Below are 22,424 nucleotides of genomic sequence, written 5' to 3' on the forward strand. Positions count from 1 at the left end.
CCTGGGGTCGGAGCGGGCGGTGTCCCTGGCCCTCGAAAAGGGGCTCACGGTGGGCGGGACGTTCCTGCCGGTGGACCCTCTCGAGGCCACCGCGCAGAGGGTCATCGTGTCAAACGTCCCGCCCTTTGTTCCCGCTGAGCTCCTCCTCCCTCACCTACACCAACTGGGGGAGGTAAGGTCAGGGATCAACCCCATACCGCTCGGCCTCAGGGAGAACAGCCTGCGCCACGTGTTCTCCTTCCGCCGCAAGCTCTTTGTCCGGCTGGCGCGGCAGGACACGACGGAAGGGCACTTCAATGTGGTGCACGAGGGGACTGCCTACCGCGTCTTTTGGACGTCGGACGGCGTGCGGTGCCATGCCTGCAGGGAAGTAGGGCACGTTCACAAGAACTGCCCCGCCTCCAAGGCCGCCAAACCACCGAGGGCGGCCAAGGCTGGCGCCGCCGCCACCCCTCCCCTAGTAGCGTCCGCGTGCCGGGAGCTGTGGGTGCGCGGGCATCGCCGGGGGCCTTTGCTTTCACGGCCTCTGGCGGGGGGGAGGGAGAGAGTCCGATCGGAAAGAAGGCGCGGGGGAAGGCGAAACATCCCGAGGCGGGTCCCCTCGGTGCGCCAGACAGCTTGAACACCGCGCTCAGCCCAACCCAGTCACCGGCGAGCGCGGGGTGCCCTGAGTCCGTGCCTGAGCCCTTGACCAATACCACAGAGGGGCTCGGGCACGGACAAGAAAAGGAAAAGGGGGGGGTGGAGCGGGAGGCCTCGGCAGACATGGAGGTCTCCCTGCCTCAGCGCACCTCCAGCAACAAAGGGAGGCGCCGCTCCGTTGAGGCGGAGGGGGAACAACATCCCTCCGCGGAGGAGTCGGTGCCCGCCGCGTATCCCGCGTCCCCAACCAGCGCCCCCAAGCTGCGCTGTAGGCGAGAGGAGTCTGTCCCCGGGGAGGGTGAGACAGTCGAGGCTGCCCAGCCTCTGCCTCCCGGGGATGGCGTGGAAGATCTGCCTGTCGTGGGGGGCGTGGGGCCAGCGGAGGAATGCATTGCCGCCGGGCCGGGCGTCCCGGGGTCTGAGGCGGGCGGGGCCGAAAAGGCTGAACCTGAGCCCGCCCAGCTATTAATCAACTTCCCCCGGGAGTCGCTCGACCCGGCAGAAAATGAAATTCAGGATTTTAATGACACTGTAAATGCTGGGCCGGGGGGTGGCAGCGGGGAATGGGAGGAACACCCACCCTCGCCCCTTACTTTGGAGCTGGAGCACTTGGGGAGCCTGGGGATTTCCTATGGCCGGGTCTCTCCTTGTTCCCCGGTTCCTGGGGCGGAGGGGGAACCCCTTCCGCTGTCGTTTCCCGACCCAGCACCGTTTTTAAAAGAGCCCAGTGGGGACTCCTCTGCCGACGATCCTGGGGGTGGGATCGGGGCAGAGCCAGGGCCGGTTGGAGCGGCCGGGTCATTTGCCGTACCTTGTGCGGTCGATGGGCCGGCTGCTGGCGGCCACCTCCCGGAGGAGGACGGGGACTCGGTGGGGGACGCGGGAGAAGAACTAGAGACCACCGCCAGGGAGGCGGTGGATCTGCTCGCGGCCGCCGCTGAGGCCCTCCTCATTCCTGCAAAGGAACTCCGGGACTTTTTGGCCCAGAGCCGGGGTCGCTGCGACCAAGCCCGACTGGCCCTGGAAAAATGGTCCGAGCCAGAGCTGATCAAGGGGTCTGTCCGCGCCGCCGCTAAAACCTTGGCCGCGGGCGGGCCTTTGACAAAGGAGCAACACCTTGAGCTGCGCGAGCTCGAGGGACTCCTCGCTGGGCTGCGGAGGGAGCTGAGTTCAACAAAAGACTCCGTTCCCTCCCCCACAATAGGTTAAGGTAGAGGTTGCACTATGCTTTTGCCATGAAGATAACCATAGCCATCCTCAACATCAACGGCGGCAGAGGGGCACGCCGTAGATTTGACAATTTTTCGCTCCTCCGGGAGGGGAAATATGCGGTGTGCTTCCTGCAAGAAACCCACACCGTTCCGGGAGACAAAGCCACGTGGCTCCTGGAATGGCAAGGAGAGGTCCGCATGAGCCACCTCACCGCCATTTCTAGTGGGGTGGCCATCTTGCTGGGCCCGCATTTTCAGCCGGAGATTTTGGGGGTCGAGGAGCCCGTGCCAGGCCGCTTGCTGCACGTAACGGTTCGCCTGGGGGACGTGCCGCTCCATCTCGTGAACGTGTACGCCCCTCAACCCGGCCCGCAGCAAACGCGCTTCTTTGAAGAGGTGTCCGCTCTTCTTGGCTCCGTCGACGTCGGCGACTGCATTGTCCTCGGGGGGGATTTTAACTGCACCCTTGAGGCGAGGGACCGCTCCGGTGCCCCGCAGTGCATGACGGCGATGGAAAAGTTGAGGGACCTGGTCGGGTCCTTCGACTTGGTGGACGTCTGGCGAAATTTCCACCCCGACTCCAGCGCCTTTACTTGGGTGAGGCCTGGAGTAGGATGGTCTAGAGTCGACCGCCTTTACGTGTCTCGGGCGTACGTTTCCTGCGTCCCGGCGGCCTCCATGCAGCCGGTGCCGTGTTCGGACCACCACCTGGTGTGGGCGGAGCTCGCTTCGCTCCGCGCGAGGACGGGGTCCGCGTACTGGCACTTTAACAACCGGCTGCTGGAGGACGTGCGGTTCCAGGACTCGTTCCGTCGATTTCTGGTCCGACTGGAGAAGGAAGCAGGGGGGGCTTCCCCTCCTTGAGGCTATGGTGGGACGTGGGCAAGGCTCACGTCCGCGTCTTCTGTCAAGAGTACGCGAGGGGGTCGACCAAGAGGCGGGCGGCCAGAGTCAGGCGCCTAGAAAAAGAGGTGCTCGACCTGGAAGCCCGTCTCGGTCAAGTCGTCCAGGACCCGGCCCTGCGGACGGTGTACGAAGTGAAGAAGGCCGCGCTGAAGGACCTGCAGCTCGTCGGGTCCCGAGGCGCGTTCGTGAGGTCGCGGATCCGGTTCCTGCGAGATCTGGACCGCGGCTCCCCCTTCTTCTACTCGCTGGAAAAAAGGCAGAGTGTCCGTAAGCAGCTCTTGACGCTGCTGGCCGACGACGGCTCTCTCGTCTCGGATCCGGAGGGCGTCAACAACAGGGCCCGTGAATATTACGGGGCTCTGTTCTCTCCGGATCCGTCCAGCGAGGAAGCGCGTCGAGTTTTGTGGGAGGAGCTGCCGAAGGTCAGCCCGGAGGGCGCCGAAAATCTGGAAGCTCCGCTAAGCCTGGCGGAGCTGACCGGTGCCCTCGACCGGCTCTCGAGCGGAAAATCCCCGGGGCTGGACGGGCTGACCGTGGAGTTCCACAGGGCGTTCTGGGACGTCCTGGGGAGCGACTACGCGCGGGTCCTGGGGGAAAGTCTGGCGACCGGGGAGATGCCCCTCTCTTGGCGCAGGGCAGTCATCGTCCTGCTGCCTAAGAAGGGCGATCTCCGCCTCCTTAAGAACTGGCGCCCGGTCTCCCTCCTCAGCACGGACTACAAAATCTTCGCCAGGGCGATGTCTGCTCGCCTTGGTGCCGTGCTGGACCACATGATCCACCCCGACCAGTCCTACACGGTCCCAGGCCGGACAATGCACGATAACATCCATCTGGTCCGGGACCTCATCCATTGTTCCCAGGAGGCTGGTCTGTCGGTCGCCTTCCTATCCCTCTACCAAGAGAAGGCGTTCGACAGGGTGGATCACGACTATCTGCTCGGAACTCTGCGCGCTTTCGGGTTCGGGACGCATTTCGTCGCCCGGATCCGACTTTTGTACGCCGCCGCGGAGTGTCTGATTAAGGTTAACGGGTCCTTGACGGCGCCCCTTCGCTTTAGGAGAGGGGTGCGCCAGGGATGCCCCATGTCCGGCCAGTTATACGCCGTTTGCGTGGAGCCTTTCCTGCGCCTCTTGCGGACGAGGTTGACGGGACTGGCTCTGCAAGGGCCGGGCGTGGAGGTCGTCCTCTCGGCTTACGCCGATGACGTGCTCCTCGCGGTAGAGGATCCCGCTGACCTGCGGAGGATTCGTGAGTGCCAGGAGATTTACTCGGCCGCGTCCTCCGCCAGGATCAACTGGGAGAAATGTTCCGGACTCCTGGTGGGTCAGTGGCGGGTGGACTCCCTGCCAGAGGAGCTCAGGCCTTTTGCCTGGAGCACGACCCATCTCCTCTATCTGGGAGTCTACCTTAGCCCCGACGAGGGAGCCTGGCCGGCGAACTGGCAGGAGCTGGAGGCCAAGGTCGCCGCTCGCCTAGGGCGCTGGACAGGACTGCTCCGAGTGCTGTCCTACAGGGGTCGAGCGCTAGTCATAAACCAGCTGGTGGCCGCAATGTTATGGTACCGGCTGGTCACTTTGACCCCTCCCCCTGCGTTTGTCGCCAAGATACAGAAGAAGCTGGTGGACTTCTTCTGGAACAACAGGAAGCACTGGGTCTCTGCCGTGGTCTTGAGTCTCCCGCTTGAGGAAGGCGGTCAGTCGTTGGTGTGCGTCAGCGCCCAGCTCGCGACTTTCCGTCTTCAGACCCTGCAGAGATACCTTTACGTCGAGCCCCCTCCTAGGTGGTGCGCTCTGGCGACGTATTTCTTCCGCCAGCAGCGCGACCTCAATTACGACACGCAGCTCCTGTTTGTGAACTTGGGGGGTGTCAGGACCGCCCTTCGGGAGCTGCCTGTCTTTTACAAGGAACTCATCAGGGTCTGGAACAAAGTCTCCACCAAGCGCAGCTCTCCGCCGGCTGGAGTGGCGGCCGTCCTGCAGGAGCCGCTGCTCGGGAATCCGTACCTCCACGACCGAGGTTTTATGTGGCGGTCGGAAGAGAGGGCTGTGGCTGGTGAGGTGACCAGGGTCAGGGACCTGCTCAATGGCGGAGGAGCGGGCTGGATGGCGCCAGATACGCTGGCGCGGCGCCTAAATTCTGCCAACGTCCGCCACGCGGCCGATGCCATCGAGTCGCTAAAAACAGCTTTGGGCCCTGACTCCGTTAGGTGCATCGAGGAGGCTCAAGCATGTGGGGAGATCCCGTCCGAACTGACCCCCGTCCGGACGGAATTCCTCATCGGCGCCAAACCCCGGAACCTCCCTCGGGGGCCGGCGCCTCACAACTTGAGCCGCCTCGGAGAAATCCCCTCCGTGCCTTTCAGTTCCGCGCGGAGAGGTTTCCTGTACGGGCTGCTCCTGCACACTCTCAACTTTTCCATCCTCGCCTGCCGTCCGGACACGCCATGGCGTACCATCCTGCCGTCCGGAGGATGCGGGGGTCCCCGATGGAGGGCACTCTACGCAGGGGTCCTCCCACTATTCATCGGGGACTTGGCCTGGAGGGTGGTGCACGGAGCAGTGCCGTGCAACAAATTTTTAAGCCGGTTCACGGACTCCCAGTCCGCCTGCAATTTCTGCGGTCTGGAAGAGTCCGTGTTCCATGTTTTTATGGAATGCACGAGGTTGCAGCCCCTGTTTTATTATTTGAAGGGGCTGCTCCTGAAATTCTGGCTGCACTTCAGTCCCACTCTCCTGATCTTTGGGCACCCTGTGCGGAGGGGAGCGGGTAGGTCCGAAGGCCTCCTCGTAGGACTGCTCCTGGGCACGGCCAAGGGTGCCATCAGCCGGTCCAGGCAGCGGGCAGTCGAGGGGGTCGTTCAACCTGACTGCCTGCCTCTCTTCCGCTCTTACATCCGGTCCAGGGTGTCCTTGGAGATGGAGCACGCGGTGTCCACCGGTACGCTCGTGGCCTTCCGCGAGAGGTGGGCACCGGAGGGACTGGAGTGCATCATCACGCCCGGCAACCAAATTTTAATTTGATTTTACGTTTTAAAGTTTAATTTGTTTTAATTGCCGGTGCTTTTAGTGTCCCCCTTCCCTTTTATAGGGGGCACTGGATAATTGTGATTTTAGTGCCCAAAAAAAAAAGAAAAGAAAAACACAAAAAAACCAAAAAAAGGAAAAAAGGGCCTTGTAAATGTCTGGTGTGTCACCCAGGTCGGGTGGCACGGTTTAATGTTTTTTGTTTTGCAGATAAACTCCAAAAAGAGTTTCATGCACAAGGACCCCCAGGTCTCTCTGCACTGCAGCATGTTGTAATTTCTCCCCATTCAAATAATATTCCCTTTTACTGTTTTTTTTTCCAAGGTGGATGACCTCACATTTTCCGACATTGTATTCCATCTGCCAAACCTTAGCCCATTCGCTTAACCTAGCTAAATCTCTTTGCAGCCTCTCTGTGTCCTCTACACAACCCGCTTTCCTACTTCAGCCACAGGAAGAAAGCAATTCAGCAAGATTCTTGCGATGACTTTCCCAGTGTTTGACAGCAGGGAGATTCCTCTATACTTACCGCAGTCAGACTTGTTATCCTTCTTGAAGATGGTCACTGTGATTACAGTTTCTCTGAGACCTCCTGTCATGAACTCCTCCTTCCAAATAAGAGAGATGAGGTCATGGATCCACGCCAGTAGTGTTTCTCTGACATATTTTAGTGCTTCGGTGGGGATTCCATCTGCTCCTGATGACTTGTTGTTGTTCAGTTGTTGAATAGCCTTTTCGTGCTGGACTGGGGTTGTATTGAGTTGGTCGTGGGTGGCATGTTGTGGGATGGAGTCGAAGACACTCACGTCGAAGACAGAGTCTCGGTTAAGGAAATCCTCGAAGTGCTCCTTCCAGCGGGGACTGACTGCCTCTCTGTCCTTGATGAGCACCTCTCTGTTCTTGGCCAGTAGTGGTGTAGGGCCTTGAGTGCTTGGGCCGTAGGTCGCCTTGACTGCGCTAAAGAACTCTTGAACGTTGTGGTTATCGGCTAGCTGCTGGATTTCTTAGCTTTCCCCACCCACCATCTGTTCTTTAGGTCATAGGTTTTCTTTTGGACCTCGGCCTTCTTTACAGTCCAAGAATGCCTTGTGCTTGTGGCATATTAGCTCCTGGATCTCCTGGTCATTCTCGTCAAACCAGTCTTGATGTTTCCTGGTCGAGTGACCAAGCGTCTCTTTGCAGGTGCTGATTATGGAAGCCTTGAGGGCTGGCCAGGCACTGTGGACACTCTGCGTCTCTGGGTCAACGGGAGTCACCAGGTTGCCAGTGAGGCGCTGGCTGAATAGGGCTTTTTTAGCAGGATCTTTCAGTGCACCAACGTTGATTATTCTGCGACATTTTTTCTGTTGCCGTCGCTGCTTTGGGGCAATGTTGATGGTGAATTAGGCTGTGGTCCATCGAGCAGTCGTCAGCTCCTGTCATGGCGCGGGTGATATGCACGTCTTTGCGGTCCCTCGCTCGGATGATGACGTAGTCTAGCAGATGCCAGTGTTTGGAGCGAGGGTGTTGCCATGAATCTTTATATTTGTCATTCTGATGGAACAGGGTATTGGTTATATCCGACATGGATTCGGCACATCTGACCTGGGTGGGAACAGCCAGAGGAGCAGGAGCAAGAGCAGGAGCCAGCCCCGCAGGGAGCAGCGCAAGCCAGCTCAAGGGTGCAACGAAGGTAAAACGGGCGACAAACCAGACGTCACAGCATCCCAGATAGCGGATTGGTTGGCGTCTCTTAGTGTGAGGTCGAGCCCAACGGCGTGGTCGGGGCTCAGAACAGGTCGGTGGACAGCGGATGATTAGAGGACAGTGGGAGATTGGAGGACAACAGAAGATCAGAGATCAGAGGTCAGAGGACCGCAGGAGGTCGGAGGACAGTGGGAGTTCTGAGAACAGCGGGAGGTCGGAGGACAGCGAGAACCCAGAGGTCGGAGGGCAGCGGGAGGTCAGGGGACAGGAGCGATGCAGCGCTGACCAGCAGCGGGGTCGTTGCCCAGGAGTGGCGCAGCATGAACCAACAGTGGGGTCGTGGCCTAGGAGCAGTGCAACATGGGCCAACAGCAAATTCGTGAGACCACCATTGCGTCCTACGAAACCCAGGGACAGAGACCCTGCGGAAAGGAGGAAGGAGGACAGTATCAATATAAACTTGTCATGTTGTAATTAAACCCTGCTGCCAGTGGTGATGCTGCTGTGCCTGGCAATGAGGAAGGAGCAAAAAGCACAAGTATAGTGCATGGTGATTCTAATTGACTTTTCCGTTATATAAAGCTCCAGAACTTTCACATGAATATTGTTAAAAATAATATTATGACATTCATAACTTTTCTGTTGAAAACATAAAGTTGCACTGGATCTGAAAAAGATGCTTGGGGACTTGGGCGCCATTCTGGAACTTCAGCTTTTAATGATGAGTATTTTGAAGGGCTCTATGTGTAAATTATGTGGTGCAGCCTGGTTACAGCAAAAGTTGTATAATTATAATCAGATCATACGCCACTGAAAGTCTCTCTGATGAGTTTGTCTTGCAGCTCTCTCCCATCAGCTGTCTCCGATCCTACTGCATTATCCTCATGTCTGATTCCATCTTTCTCAGGGGATTTGGCGAGTGAATCCGTCTCCATGCCAGGAATCTCAATTTCCAGACCTTTCTGAGGAACAAATTATGGAGGGCACAGCAGGCCACCACAATTTGTGATACTACATTGGGAGCATACTGGAGGGAGCCTCCTGGAATTATTCGAAACCTCAATCGTCCCGTTAACATATCATTGACCTGCTCAGTTTTACTTTAAATGTGGTTTGTGCTTCGTCGTAGAGTTCATTCGCCTCACTGGTGGTCCTCCTCTTCGATGTTCGCAGTCATGCGCATCTTGGATATTCACTATCTTCAAGAAGCCAGCCAGTGCCTTTTCCTTCATTCTGTGCAGGGATGCTAAGCTGCTAAAAGATAAATGAATCATTGCAGCTTTCTGCATACTGGGCATTGAATTTCAGAAACAAGTGCCTGTGGTTGCATATTAATTGGGCATTAAGGGAGTGAAGTCTCTTTCAGTTGACATTATCACGTGTGCTGACAATAGGGGCTTGAATGGCCATATGAGTGCAATTTGGAGCCCGAAGCACTCATAAAAAGCTAGCGATCCAATGAAAATTAATGGCCCGCTCACTGAATTATTTTGCTCCCATGTCAAATATAATGAACTGGGCTGTCCTGGCAAATATGACATTAAATACTTGATTTCTGCAAGACTAGACAGCAAACTGACTGACCTTGTGGAAGTTACCTGTTACCCCCTAGAAATCAACATGGCCAAGAACTAATTGCAGTAATGACATGCTGAAGCCTAACCATATAATTTAGAAAAAATTCCCACACAAAAATCAGTCTTGATGGAGACTTCCGAATAAAGCTTAGAGCCTCTAAAATAAAGAATAACTGATTCACACCGGAGGTGGTGGGAGTGGGGTGGCAAAGGGGCCAAGTTTTGTTGGGGGAGGGAGTTAAGGTTGTCTTCCGATCATCTCTCGGCAGAAGAGCCACAAAACCGGACAGAAATGGTATAAACGGCTAAGTTACAGTAGACAATCGTGAGATTCCCCATGGAAATTCACCCCTTAAGTCGCTACCTAACAGCACAGTAAAACATAGCAATTAACTTTTAAGATTCCAGAATCAGCTTTCCCCACTGCTTGCCTGTTAACGTGGCATAAATTAAATGAGCACAAGTGTTGCAATTTAGGGCAAATGTCATCATCCTGGCCTAAATGCGTCTATTACATGGCTGTGCATTAGCTAGGATATGTGCATCTTAAACCCTTCTGCATTTCCTGTGGAATTTAAAATAGAACTTAAATGGGCATAAAACTGGAAGATCCTCTCTAAGTCTTAATTTGTGATATAACTCCCTCCCACCATCACCCAGATAGATCCATTGGGTTTATGTCTTATCAAACCATTGAAATTTCAGCGCCTGTCTCTCTAGCCCATCTCTTCTCAGTCACAGCCTATCCCATTCTCTGACCTCAATCTCTTTCTTAAGCTTAATACAATTTCTTAAGTTTATAGAACACAAAACAAAAGCTATAGGAATAATTTTAACCGAACCCGCTCCGTGGGAAACTAATGGGATTAGATTAGTCACCCATTTTATAACGCGCCCGATTTTACTTTCCATTGACTTGGCGCTCTGAGTGTTTTTAAGAAAAACACTCAATGTAAATTTTACATCAATAAAGGATTGAAATGTGTCCCTTTGGTTTTCATAGTTATTTAAAGAAAAGCTACCTAGCAAAGAATGCTAGAAGCTAAAGGAAAATGCTCCATCAGAACAGATGACAGAATGGCAATGATGGATCATTGGAAATTAGCCACATTTCATTCACTCAGACTGCACAATCCAGGTTCAGCTAACGGAGGCACAGCTGTGGTACAATATCAAATTGAAGCTCAGGCTTTTGTGAGTAGTTGAGGTCTTCAAGTAGAAACTTAAATGAAAAAGCAATTCAATGGATAAATCTAACAATGTTTAGTGAAGACAAATGTAGGTCCCTTGCAGTCAGAATCAGGTGAATTTATAATGGGGAACAAAGAAATGGCAGACCAGTTGAACAAATACTTTGGTTCTGTCTTCACGAAGGAAGACACAACTAACCTTCCGGAAATACTAGGGGACCGAGGGTCCAGTGAGAAGGAGGAACTGAAGGAAATCCTTATTAGTCAGGAAATTGTGTTCGGGAAATTGGTGGGATTGAAGGCCGATAAATCCCCAGGGCCTGATAGTCTGCATCCCAGAGTACTTAAGGAAGTGGCCCTAGAAATAGTGATGCATTGGTGATCATTTTCCAACAGTCTATCGACTCTGGATCAGTTCCTATGGACTGGAGGGTAGCTAATGTAACACCACTTTTTAAAAAAGGAGGGAGAGGGAATACGGGTAATTATAGATTGGTTAACCTGACATCAGTAGTGAGGAAAATGTTGGAATCAATTATTAAAGATGAAATAGCAGCGCATTTGGAAAGCAGAGACAGGATCGATCCAAGTCAGCATGGATTTATGAAAGAGAAATCATGCTTGACAAATCTTCTAGAATTTTTTGAGGATGTAACTAGTGGAGTGGACAAGGGAAAACCAGTGGATGTGGTGTATTTAGACTATCAAAAGGCTTTTGACAAGGTCCCACACAAGAGATTGGTGTGCAAAATTAAAGCACATGGTTTGGGGGTAATGTACTGACATGGATAGAGAACTGGTTGGCAGACAGGAAGCAGAGAGTTGGGATAAACGGGTCCTTTTCAGAATGGCAGGCAGTGAATAGTGGGGTGCCGCAGGGCTCAGTGCTGGGACCCCAGCTATTTACAATATACATCAATGATTTAGATGAAGGAATTGAGTGTAATATCTCCAAGTTTTTAGATGACACTAAGCTGGGTGGCGGTGTGAGCTGTGAGGAGGATGTTAAGAGGCTGCAGGGTGACTTGGACAGGTTAGGTGAGTGGGCAAATGCATGGCAGATGCAGTATAATGTGGATAAATGTGAGGTTATCCACTTTGGGGGCAAAAACACAAAGGCAGAATATTATCTGAATGGTGGCAGATTAGGAAAAGGGGAGGTGCAACGAGACCTGGGTGTCATGGTACATCGGTCATTGAAAGTTGGCATGCAGGTACAGCAGGTGGTGAAGAAGGCAAATGGCATGTTGGCCTTCATAGCTAGGGGATTTGAGTATAGGAGCAGGGAGGTCTTACTGCAGTACAGGGCCTTGGTGAGGCCTCACCTCGAATATTGTGTCCAGTTTTGGTCTCCTAATCTGAGGAAGGACGTTCTTGTTATTGAGGGAGTGCTGCAAAGGTTCACCAGACTGATTCCTGGAACGGCAGGACTGACATATGAAGAGAGACTGGATTGACTGGGCCTGTATTCACTGGAGTTTAGAAGGATGAGAGGGGATCTCATATAAAATTCTGAAGGGACTGGACAGGTTAGATGCATGAAGAATGTTCCCGATGTTGGGGAAGTCCAGAACCAGGCGACACAGTCTAAGAATAAGAGGTAAGCCATTTAGGACTGAAATAAGGAGAAACTTCTTCACTCAGCGAGTTGTTAACCTGCAGAATTCTCTACCGCAGAGAGTTGTTGATGCCAGTTCGTTGGATATATTCAAGAGGGAGTTAGATATGGCTGTTACGGCTAAAGGGATCAAGGGGTATGGAAAGAAAGCAGGAAAGGGGTACTGAGGTGAATGATCAGCCATAATTTTATTGAATAGTGGTGCAGGCTCGAAGGGCCGAATGGCCTACTCCTGTGCCTATTTTCTATGTTTCTATGTTTTGTGAAATACATAAATTTTAATTTTTTTGTTCCAATCCTTATTTTGGACAATACAAATTTCAGATATTGAGAAAAAAACAAACAGATGAAAATATTTCAGAAAGCATTTTGAGTGATTATGGGGTGAGTTTACATCACAAAAAACCATTCTAAAGTGGACGGAGAGATTCATAGTGAAAAATGTACACAAGTATGACAAAAATGTAACAATAGGAAGTGAAATTTTACAGGCAGGAAGTGCATACAAACCCAACATTTTTAATTATACAGATAGATATTTAATAGCCAGTGTCTTTGAGTCAATCTGGCTTCTTTCCAAAAACAACATCCAAATGATCTCAGTTCCACTGTTGAAATACTAATAATATAACTACTTGTTCAGATGTTGTTGCAGGTTGCTGGCAGCCGCTTTTAGATACTCCACTCTGAAGGGCAAACAAGGTTCAGTTTCAATGGATAAGTTGGTTTCTCAGTGCCTTACAAGCAGATGTTCTGTTGCCACTTTCACTTCATTTGAATTGCATTTGAATGTGGAAGCTCTCTGCTTGGAGATATCCTGGGAAATTCACATTATGGGAATGGGGAGGGGAAGGGGTGGGTCAGCCCAGGGTTGAGATTTAATTGTAAAGGTTTCCACAATGACCGAGGACATTAATCGATTCTTGTTTCATACAGTGTAACAAAACATCCACATTTATTATGGTGGGGATGGTTTAATTTATGTGAGCCTTGTATATACGAGGTGTTTGCTGAGAATACACTCATGGGACAGTTGCCCTTCCACTTGGGAATCCATAGCAAGAAAAACAGAAAATAAATATATAGGCAGCCACTCAGCTTTTAAATGGCAAGGGCCAACCTTAACCTTGAGTTTAAAGCTAAGATGCTGAAGGTCAGTGGATGGAGTCAGGAGTTGTCTATAAAGAGAGGTTAGTGAGTTCGGGGCTAGGGGCCCAAGGGCAGCACGGGCCAGCCCACACTGCGATATGTGTGCACACTAGGTCCGTGCAGCAGAGCAGGTCTCCAGTTAACTGGGTAATCCTTGCCACTAGACCAAGACCTAGCTCTGCCAAGCCCGTGTGGTGGCTGGTGTGCAACGGCCACCACACGTTAAAAATATCCACGCACAGGCATCATCGACCCTTGAGGATGTAATTCAGGTTCTTCATTCGAAACACCTGTGAACTCATCCTTTTGTTTGGCATGGAAGCAAGTCATTCTCGTTTCGAGGGACTGCCTATGATGATAATAAAGAGAGGTAATACCATAAACAATACAGCCCACAAAAGCAAGTGTACCGTATATACTCGCGTATCCTGCGATCTCGCGTATCATGCGACCCCTAAATTTTCGTCCCCAAAACATGATTTTACCATATATCTCATGTATCATGCGAGTCACTTTTTTGAGATCGAATACAGACCTTAACATGAAACATCGAGTGGATTCTGCTGTGAAAGCTGTTCGCGAATCGAACACCGATACAGCAATCGTTCCAGCTGGCTTGACTAGCGTCGTTCAGCCACAGCCTCTACTGTGTTTGCGGGTAAAAGAAGCATGGGCTGAGATAGATGGAGCCTCTAATAATGCAGCAAACTTCAGAGGGAGTTGTGGGTGGCGGAGGTCGGGTCGCCGGGGGGGTGGGGGGGGGGGGTGAAGAGGAGGTCGGGTTGGGTCACCGGGGGGAAGCGGAGGTCGGGTTGCCGGGTGGGAGGGGAGTTGGGAGAGCGGAGGTCGGGTCGCCGGGGTAGGGAGAGCGGGGGTCAGGTCGGATCCGGTCCGGTCTCTTTCCTCCCCTCCCCCCCCGACCTCCGCGACTCTCTCTCCCCCCCCGACCTCCGCGACTCTCTCTCCCCCCCCGACCTCCGCGACTCTCTCTCATCCCCCCCGATACAGTACAAGTGACAATAGAGGCTGCAATCCAGCCCAGGAGATACCTGCCGAGATTCAGCGTGGATACGGTCTGCTTAACAGACTAACAGCCTAATCTTGGCCAGCACTTCACACCCGCAAATTTTGTATCTCGCGTATCATGCGACCCCCCAAATTTAGGTTACAATTTAGGTCTTCAAAAGTCGCATGATACGCGAGTATATACGGTATGTGGTTTAATACTTTTTTCCCACATTCTTCCGAAGGAAATAACTGAAATTGAGTGAAGTAAGTGAGGTTCATTTACAGCTATTACTCTGCATCTTAATGATGCATATTGAGCCTTGTCTCACCAAAATATTTTCGGTCTGTCTACTTAAAGATTATTGAAGTGCATGTTTGAAGCACAAAATAACCATTTCAAATCATAAGGGAATTCCATTGTTACACCCCGGGTTATTTTATTGTGTAATTAGATATTAGGCAGTATGGGCACACTCCTGATTTTGAGATTTTCTGATCACTTACAGGAGTAACTAGTACCATTGTACCCAAGAGAATATCTAAGGTATACCTGATGTAACAGGCCCCCAAAATCAAATAGCATAGAATATTCGTAGTCTTTTTTCAAACTCTCTTATTCTCAGTCTACTTTCCCTTCCATTTTTAAATTTGTTTGTAATCCTATTTAAGAGAGTTGACACCCTCTTAGACATGATTTTTGCAGTGCGACTGCTGCAGGAAAAATGCAGGGAGCAGCGCCAGCCCTGATATATGGCCTTCTTCGAACTTACAAAGGCCTTTGACACTGTCAACCACGAGGGTCCATTTCGGATGCCCCCAAAAGTACGTCACCATCCTCCACCTGTCCCACGACAACATGCAGGCCGTGATCCTTACCAATCGATCCATTACAGACCCAATCCACGAGCGGACCAGGATCAAACAGGGCTGCGTCATCGCCCCAACCCTCTTCTCAATCTTCCTCACTGCCATACTCCACCTCACAGTTGACAAGCTCCCCGCTGGAGTGGAACTAAACTACAGAACCAGTGGGAAGCTGTTCTACCTTCACCGTCTCCAGGCCAGGTCCAAGACCACCCCAACCTCTGTCATCGAGCTATAGTACGCGGACAACGCCTGCGTCTATGCACACACAGAGGCTGAACTCCAGCACATAGTCGACGTATTTACTGAGGCATATGAAAGCATGGGCCTTATGCTAAACATCAGTAAGATCTCACCGCAAAGCACTGCCCCCCAAGACATCAAGATCCACGGCGCGGCACTAGACAACATGGATCACTTTCCTTATCTCGGCAGCCTCCTATCAACAAAAGCAGGCATTGACGACTGAGGTCCAACACCGCCTCCAGTGCGTCTGTGCAGCCTTCAGCCGCCTGAGGAAAAGAGTGTTTGAAGACCAGGCCCTCAAAACTGTCACCAAGCCATGGTCTGCAGGGCTGTAGTAATACCCGCCCTCCTGTATGGCTCAGATATGTGGACCATGTACAGTAGACACCTCAAGTCGCTGGAGAAATACCACCAACGGTGTCTCCACAAGATCCTACAAATCCCTGGGAGGCCAGATGCACCAACATTAGCGTTCTCGTCCAGGCCAACATCCCCAGCATTGAAACACTGACCACACTTGATCAGCTCTGTTGGGTAGGTCACATAGTTCACATGCCAGACACGAGACTCCCAAAGCAAGCGCTCTACTCGGAACTCGTCCATGCAAACGAGCCAAAGGTGGGCAGTGGAAATGTTACAAGGACACCCCCAAAGCCTCCCTGATAAAGTGCGATATCCCCACTGACACCTGGGAGTCTCTGGCCAAAGACCACCCTAAGTGGAGGAAGTGCATCTGGAAGGGCACTGAGCACCTCGAGTCTCAACGCCGAGAGCATGCAGAAATCAAGCGCAGGCAGCAGAAGGAGAGTGCGGCAAACTAGACTCCCTGCCCACCCTTTCCTTCAACCACTGTCTGTCCCACCTGTGACAGAGACTGCGGTTCTCGTATTGGACTGTACAGCCACCTAAGAACTCATGCTAAGAGTGGAAGCAAGTCTTCCTCGATTCTGAAGGACTGCCTATGATGATGACCATAGAATTATCGAATCATACAGCACAGAAGGAGGCCTTTCAGCCCATTGTGCCTATGAAAGAGCTTTACAATTAGGTTCACTCACCTACTCTTTTCCCACAGCTCTGCAAATGTTTCCACATCAATTATTTATCCAATTCCCTTTTGAAAGTTAGTATCGAAACTGCTTTCACCACCCTTTCAGGCAGTACATTCCAGTTCATAATAAGTTGCTGTGTAATAAAACGTTCTCCTCAGCTCACCTCTTATTCTTTTGCCAATGATTTTAAATCTGTGTGCTCTGGTTTTTGAAACCTCCTGCCACTGAAACAGATTCTCCTTATTTACTCTATCAAAACTCATTTTAATTTTGAACACCTCTATTAAATCTCCCCTTAACCTTCCCTGCTCTAAGGAGAACAACCCCAGCAACTGAACTCTCTCATCCCTAGTATCATTCTAGTATATCTCCTCTGTGTTGACATCCGTCCTAAAGTGTGTTGTCCAGAATTGGACACAATACTCCAGCTGAGGCCTGACCAGTGATTTGTGATGTTTTACCATAACTTCCTTGCTTTTGTACACGTTGCCTCTATTTATAAAGCCCAGGGATTTTGTATGCTTTAACAGTTGTATCAACTTGTCTTGCCACCTTCAAAGATTTGCCTATGTGAATCCCCAGATCGCTCCGTTCCTGCACCCAGTTTAAAATTGTATCATTTAGTTTATATTGCCTCCCCTCATTCTTCCTTCCAAAATGCATTACTTCCAACCACTGCCTGGGAGGAGAATCCCAGGGTTTTCTTGTGAGGCCCGGAGGAAACAAAGCACAAACTTGTAAACCCCAGCTAAACCGAGCGAGCATAAGGACTGTATGACAGCACTAATTGAATCTGAGTAAAGAGAGCCAAAAGCAGGATATTTACCAGATGGACATTCAAAGCAGGCAAAAACGGAAGGAGAGAAAGAAAGAGACACGTCTGAGTGGTGAGGGGGTGGGCCCAGCTGGAAAAAACAGAATATTTTTAAAGTGGTGAGAAAATGTTAAATGTTGGTGTTCAGAGAGATTTGGGTGTCCTTGTGCAAGAAACACAGAAAGCATGCAGGCATAGCAAGCAATTAGGAAAGCAAATGGCATGTTGGCCTATATTGCAGGGGGGTTGGAGTACAAGAGTAAGGAAATCTTATTACAATTGTACAGACCTTTGGTGAGACCACTTGGAGTACTGTGCATAGTTTTGGTCTTATCTAAGGAAGGAAATACATGCCTTGGAGGTGATGCAACAAAGGTTCACTGGATTGATTTTTTGGATGAGAGGTTTGTGCTATGATGAGAGATTGAGTAGAATGGCCTATACTCTCTGGAGTTTAGAGCGGTGATTTCATTGAAACATATAAGATTCTGAGGGGGCTTGACAGGGTAAATGCTGAGAGGTTGTTTCCTCTGGCTGGAGAGTCTCGAACTCGGGGGCATAGTCTCACAATAAGTGGCCGGTCATTTAAGACTGGGATGATGAGGGATTCCTTCACTCAGAGGGTTGTGAATCTTTAGAATTCTCTGCCCCAGAGGGATATAGATGCTCAGTCATTGAGTATAATTCAAGGCTGAGACAGATATATTTTTAGACTCTCGATAAAAGGAACATGGGGATCAGGCAGGAAAGTGGAGCTGAGGTCGAAGATCAACTATGATCTTATTGAATGCCGAAGCAGGCTCAAGGGGCCATATCGCCTACTCCTGATCTTCGTTCTTATGTTCTTAAAATGCTGGCAGTACAAAAGTCCATTAGCACAAACCGCAAATGCGATTTTTGGTGGTGCTTTTTGAAGGAAGAAATGTTAGTTAGGATACCAGTAGTCCTTCTCTGCTTTCTTTCAAGTAGCACCACACCCCGTTACCCACCGGTACAGGATCTAAGTTTAACACCTCATACCTCAGTGTTGCACTGATATATCAGTGTTGTCCAATGGACCAGCCGCACGTGTTGTTATAGTGACACTGTTTCAGCCACATACACTAATTTTAATGGGAAACAAAATACAGGTAAATAATTCACATGTATATTTACTTAACAAACATATATCACCATTCAGTAACCAAGCAAGTAAACTAGTCACAAAGATCAAAAAATGTTTGCACATTCAGTTTTTCAACTTACCATTTTACCAATAAGCACACAAAAATAGACATGTGAATATAAGTATTGAAACCAAATGCCCAACGATGGTGTCTATTTTTATTGACTAATCAGAAATGTAATTAGCCACATTTGGATTCTCAATTAGCCACATGCTAGTAGACCTAGTAGTCGTGGCCGAGTGGTTAAGGCGATGGACAAAATGTTCATTGGTGTTGACCCTTGCAAGTTCGAATCCTACCGAGTGCAATTAACATAAGAAATATCAGCAGAAATAGACTATTTAAACACTTGATCTTGCTCTGCCATTCAATATGACTGTGGCTGATCTGATCATGGACTGAGCTCCGCTCCCCATAGCACTTTACCGATGGAGTGCACTCTATGCGGGAGTCCTCCCACTATTTATCGGGGACTTGGCCTGGAGGGTGGTGCATGGAGCAGTCCCGTACAATAAATTTTTAAGTCGGTTCACGGGCTCCCAGGCCGCCTGCAATTTCTGCGGTCTGGAAGGGTCCGTGTTCCACGTTTTTATTGAATGTACGAGGTTGCAGCCCCTGTTCCACTATTTAAAGGGGCTGCTCCTCAATTTCTGGTTGCACTTCATTCCCACACTCCTGATCTTTGGGCACCCTGTGCGGAGGGGAGCGGGTAGGTCCGAGGGTCTCCTCGTAGGACTGCTCCTGGGCATGGCCAAGGATGCCATCAGCCGGTCCAGACAGCGGGCGGTCGAAGGGGTCGTTCAGCCTGACTGCCTGCCTCTCTTCTGTGCTTACATCCGGGCCAGGGTGTCCTTAGAGATGGAGCACACGGTGTCCACCGGTACGCTCGCGGCCTTCCACGAGAGGTGGGCACCGGAGGGACTGGAGTGCATCATCACGCCCGGCAACCAAATTTTAATTTGATTTTATATGTTTTAAAGTTTAATTTGTTTTAATTGCCGGTTTTAGTGTCCCCCTCCCATTTTATAGGGGGCACTTGTAAAATTTATGATTTTAATGTCCCCAAAAGAGTTGTGACTAGTAGCTAACAGATTGGACAATACTGGTTTGGATTATGTGTTTCAAATCCTGGAGTGAGGCTTGAACCCCTGATCTTATAACTCAGAGGCAAGCATTCAATCAACTGAGACAATTTAAAACTTTAACTGAATAAACACTCTGTTAAAGAACCTTCATCACAACTCAAATTCTGACAAGTTGTAATGCAAAACACTGGTCCAGTTTTGCCCTTTTCAGATACCAAGGCACCAAATAGGAGGGAAGAAGAGGTAAATCAAGAAGAGGTAAATCAAGAACTCTTTGGGGACACAAAATAAACATTAGTTCAAGTGCCCCCCCGATCTGGGGGACACTCCAGACACTTTTCAATTGCCCCTTTTTTTTGTGTTTTTTTTTGGGCATTAAGATCATAAATTTTACAAGTGCCCCCTATAAAATGGGAGGGGGACACTAAATCCGGCAATTAAAACAAATTCAACTTTTAAAACATATAAAATCAAATTAAAATTTTGGTAATAGCAAGCTTGTGCTTTAAATATCGATAGACTGTAGGATGAAAGGAAGAGATAAAGAGTACCACAATTTTGATGTCCTGAGAAAAAATTAGTTAGAGTGGGAAATGCTGTGGTGAGTCTTGAATCAGGCCTCGCTTGGAATACTGGGGGAAAAATTTGTGTCCGCTACTAGAGTTTCCTGTGTCACTGCGACCTTGGGTTATCAGCCGCTGAAAATGGACGAAGCGCTACCAGAGAAAAATTCGCACTGGGGGCTAAAGATTGTTAGCTCAATTCTGTGTAATGCCCTCTTGCAGGCATGGGAGTCGAAGTTCCCGTCCAGGTGTGGCGATCCAGCCTCTGGAAGCGAGGCACTTGAACTTGCTGGGCATTGTGTGAAATTAAAAGGGCAATGCCTTCTGAACTAATAAAAATAAAAAAGAAGTGAAAAAATGCAGTTTGCAGCCCTTATTGCGTTTAAAAAACAAATAATATTAAAAAGAAGTCCCAAATGGGAGTCTTAAGCTCGTAAAGCGGAATTACTTTCCACACCTCAAAAAATGGGAAAAGTACTTCGGCAGGAGGCCTTCCAGAAAGAACGATGTGGGAGTACATCACCGAGGCCATCACTGGTCGCAGTATCACCCCACCACCTGGCTCCAGTGCCCAAAGATGTTTCATGACCTCAAACCACTGGTCAAAGTCAGTGAATGCATCTTCAAAAGCCGTCTCCTACCAACTGCACCACTAGTCTCACACACTGCTCAAGGTATGACTCTCCTCCAATCACACTCCTGAAAACAATCTCGACCAATCATGCGGCACATCTCTCATTCTGAGCCTCACCTCACCCTGTTGGAGGAGACGGTGCAGGCCATTCTTGGCAAGCATATGGTTGAGCCTTGGCCAGCGGTGGGGCAAAAAGGATACAAGATATTGATACCCAGCCCAACCAGTTGCAGACAAAGATAGAGGGGTTGCGAAATTGAGAGGTGTCGTCACAGTCAAGCTGGTAAGTGGTTGGCTGTTCAACTGGTAAGTAGAACTCTCTTTTAGACTGACTTAGATTGGTTTAATTGGCAGCGAACTACTAAGTAGTTGTTTGGTGTTTAAGTAAATTTTAGTAAGTAACTTAATTTAAGGGTTAAATCATGGCAGGAGAGCTCGGACCTGTGTCATGCTCCTCCTGTGCTATGTGGAAAGTCAGGGAAGCTTCCAGTGTCCCTGACTACAATGTGTGTGGGAAATGTGTCCTGCTGCAGCTCCTGACAGACCGCATGACGGCACTGGAGCTGCGGATGGACTCACTCTGGAGCATGCGCGATGCTGAGAATGTTGTGGATAGCACATTTAGTGAGTTGGTCACACCGCAGGTAAGGGTTAGGACAGATAGTGAATGGGTGACCAAGAGACAAGGCAAGAGCAGGAAGGTAGTGCAGGAGTCCCCTGCGGTCATCTCCCTCCAAAACAGAAATACCATTTTGAATACTGTAGGGGGAGATGACTTACCAGAGGAAGGCACCAGCAGCCAGGTTCATGGCACCATGGGTGGTTCTGCTGCACAGAAGGGTGGGAAAAAGAGTGAGAGAGCTATAGTGATAGGAGACTCTATTTTAAGGGGAATAGATAGGAATTTCTGCAGCGGCAACCGAGACTCCAGGATGGTATGTAGCCTCCCTGGTGCAAGGGTCAAGGATGTCTCGGAGCGGCTGCAGAGCATTCTGGAGAGGGAGAGTGAACAGCCAGTTGTCGTGGTACATGTAGGTACCAACAATATAGGTAAGAAGCGGGAAGAGGTCCTACAAGCTGAATTTAGGGAGCTAGAAGTTAAATTAAAAAGTAGGACCTCAAAGGTAGTAATTTCTGGATTGCTACCAGTGTCACGTGCTAATCAGAGTAGAGGGAGCAGGATAGTTAGAAAAAATACGTGGCTTGAGCAGTGGTGCAAGAGGGAGGGATTCAAATTCCTGGGGCATTGGAACCAGTTCTGGGGGAAGTGGGACCTGTACAAAAGGGACGGTCTGCACTTGGGCAGGGCTGGAACTGATGTCCTAGGGGTAACATTTGCTAATGCAGTTCAGGAGTGTTTAAACTAATATGGCAGGGGTATGGGAACCTATGCAGCGAGATAGGGCGAAGTAATATGGAGTCAGAAACAGATGGTAGAAAGGTAAAAAGCAAAAGAGGAAATGCCGAGTAAACAAAGGCAAGAAACAAAAAGGGCCACACTACATCATAATTCTAAAAGGACAAAGGGTGTTAAAAAAACAAGCCTGAAGGCTTTGTGTCTAATGCAAGGTGTATCCGTAATAAGGTGGATGAATTAACTGTGCAAATAGATGTTAACAGGTATGATGTGATTGGGATTACGGAGACGTGGCTCCAGGATGATCAGGGCTGGGAACTCAACATCCATGGGTATTCAACATTCAGGAAGGATAGAATAAAAGGAAAAGGAGGTGGGGTAGCATTGCTGGTTCAATAGGAGATTAATGCAATAGTTAGGAAGGACATTAGCTTGGATGATGTGGAATCTGTATGGGTAGAGCTGCAGAACCCCAAAGGGCAAAGAACATGCGTGGGAGTTGTGTACAGACCTCCAAACAGTAGTAGTGATGTTGGAGAGGGCATCAAACAGAAAATTAGGGGTACATGCAATAAAGGTGCAGCAGTTATCATGGGTAACTTTAATATGAATATAGATTGGGCTAACCAAACT

The sequence above is a fragment of the Pristiophorus japonicus genome, chromosome 1 (genome assembly GCF_044704955.1).
Source record: "Pristiophorus japonicus isolate sPriJap1 chromosome 1, sPriJap1.hap1, whole genome shotgun sequence".
NCBI lineage: Eukaryota > Metazoa > Chordata > Chondrichthyes > Pristiophoridae > Pristiophorus > Pristiophorus japonicus.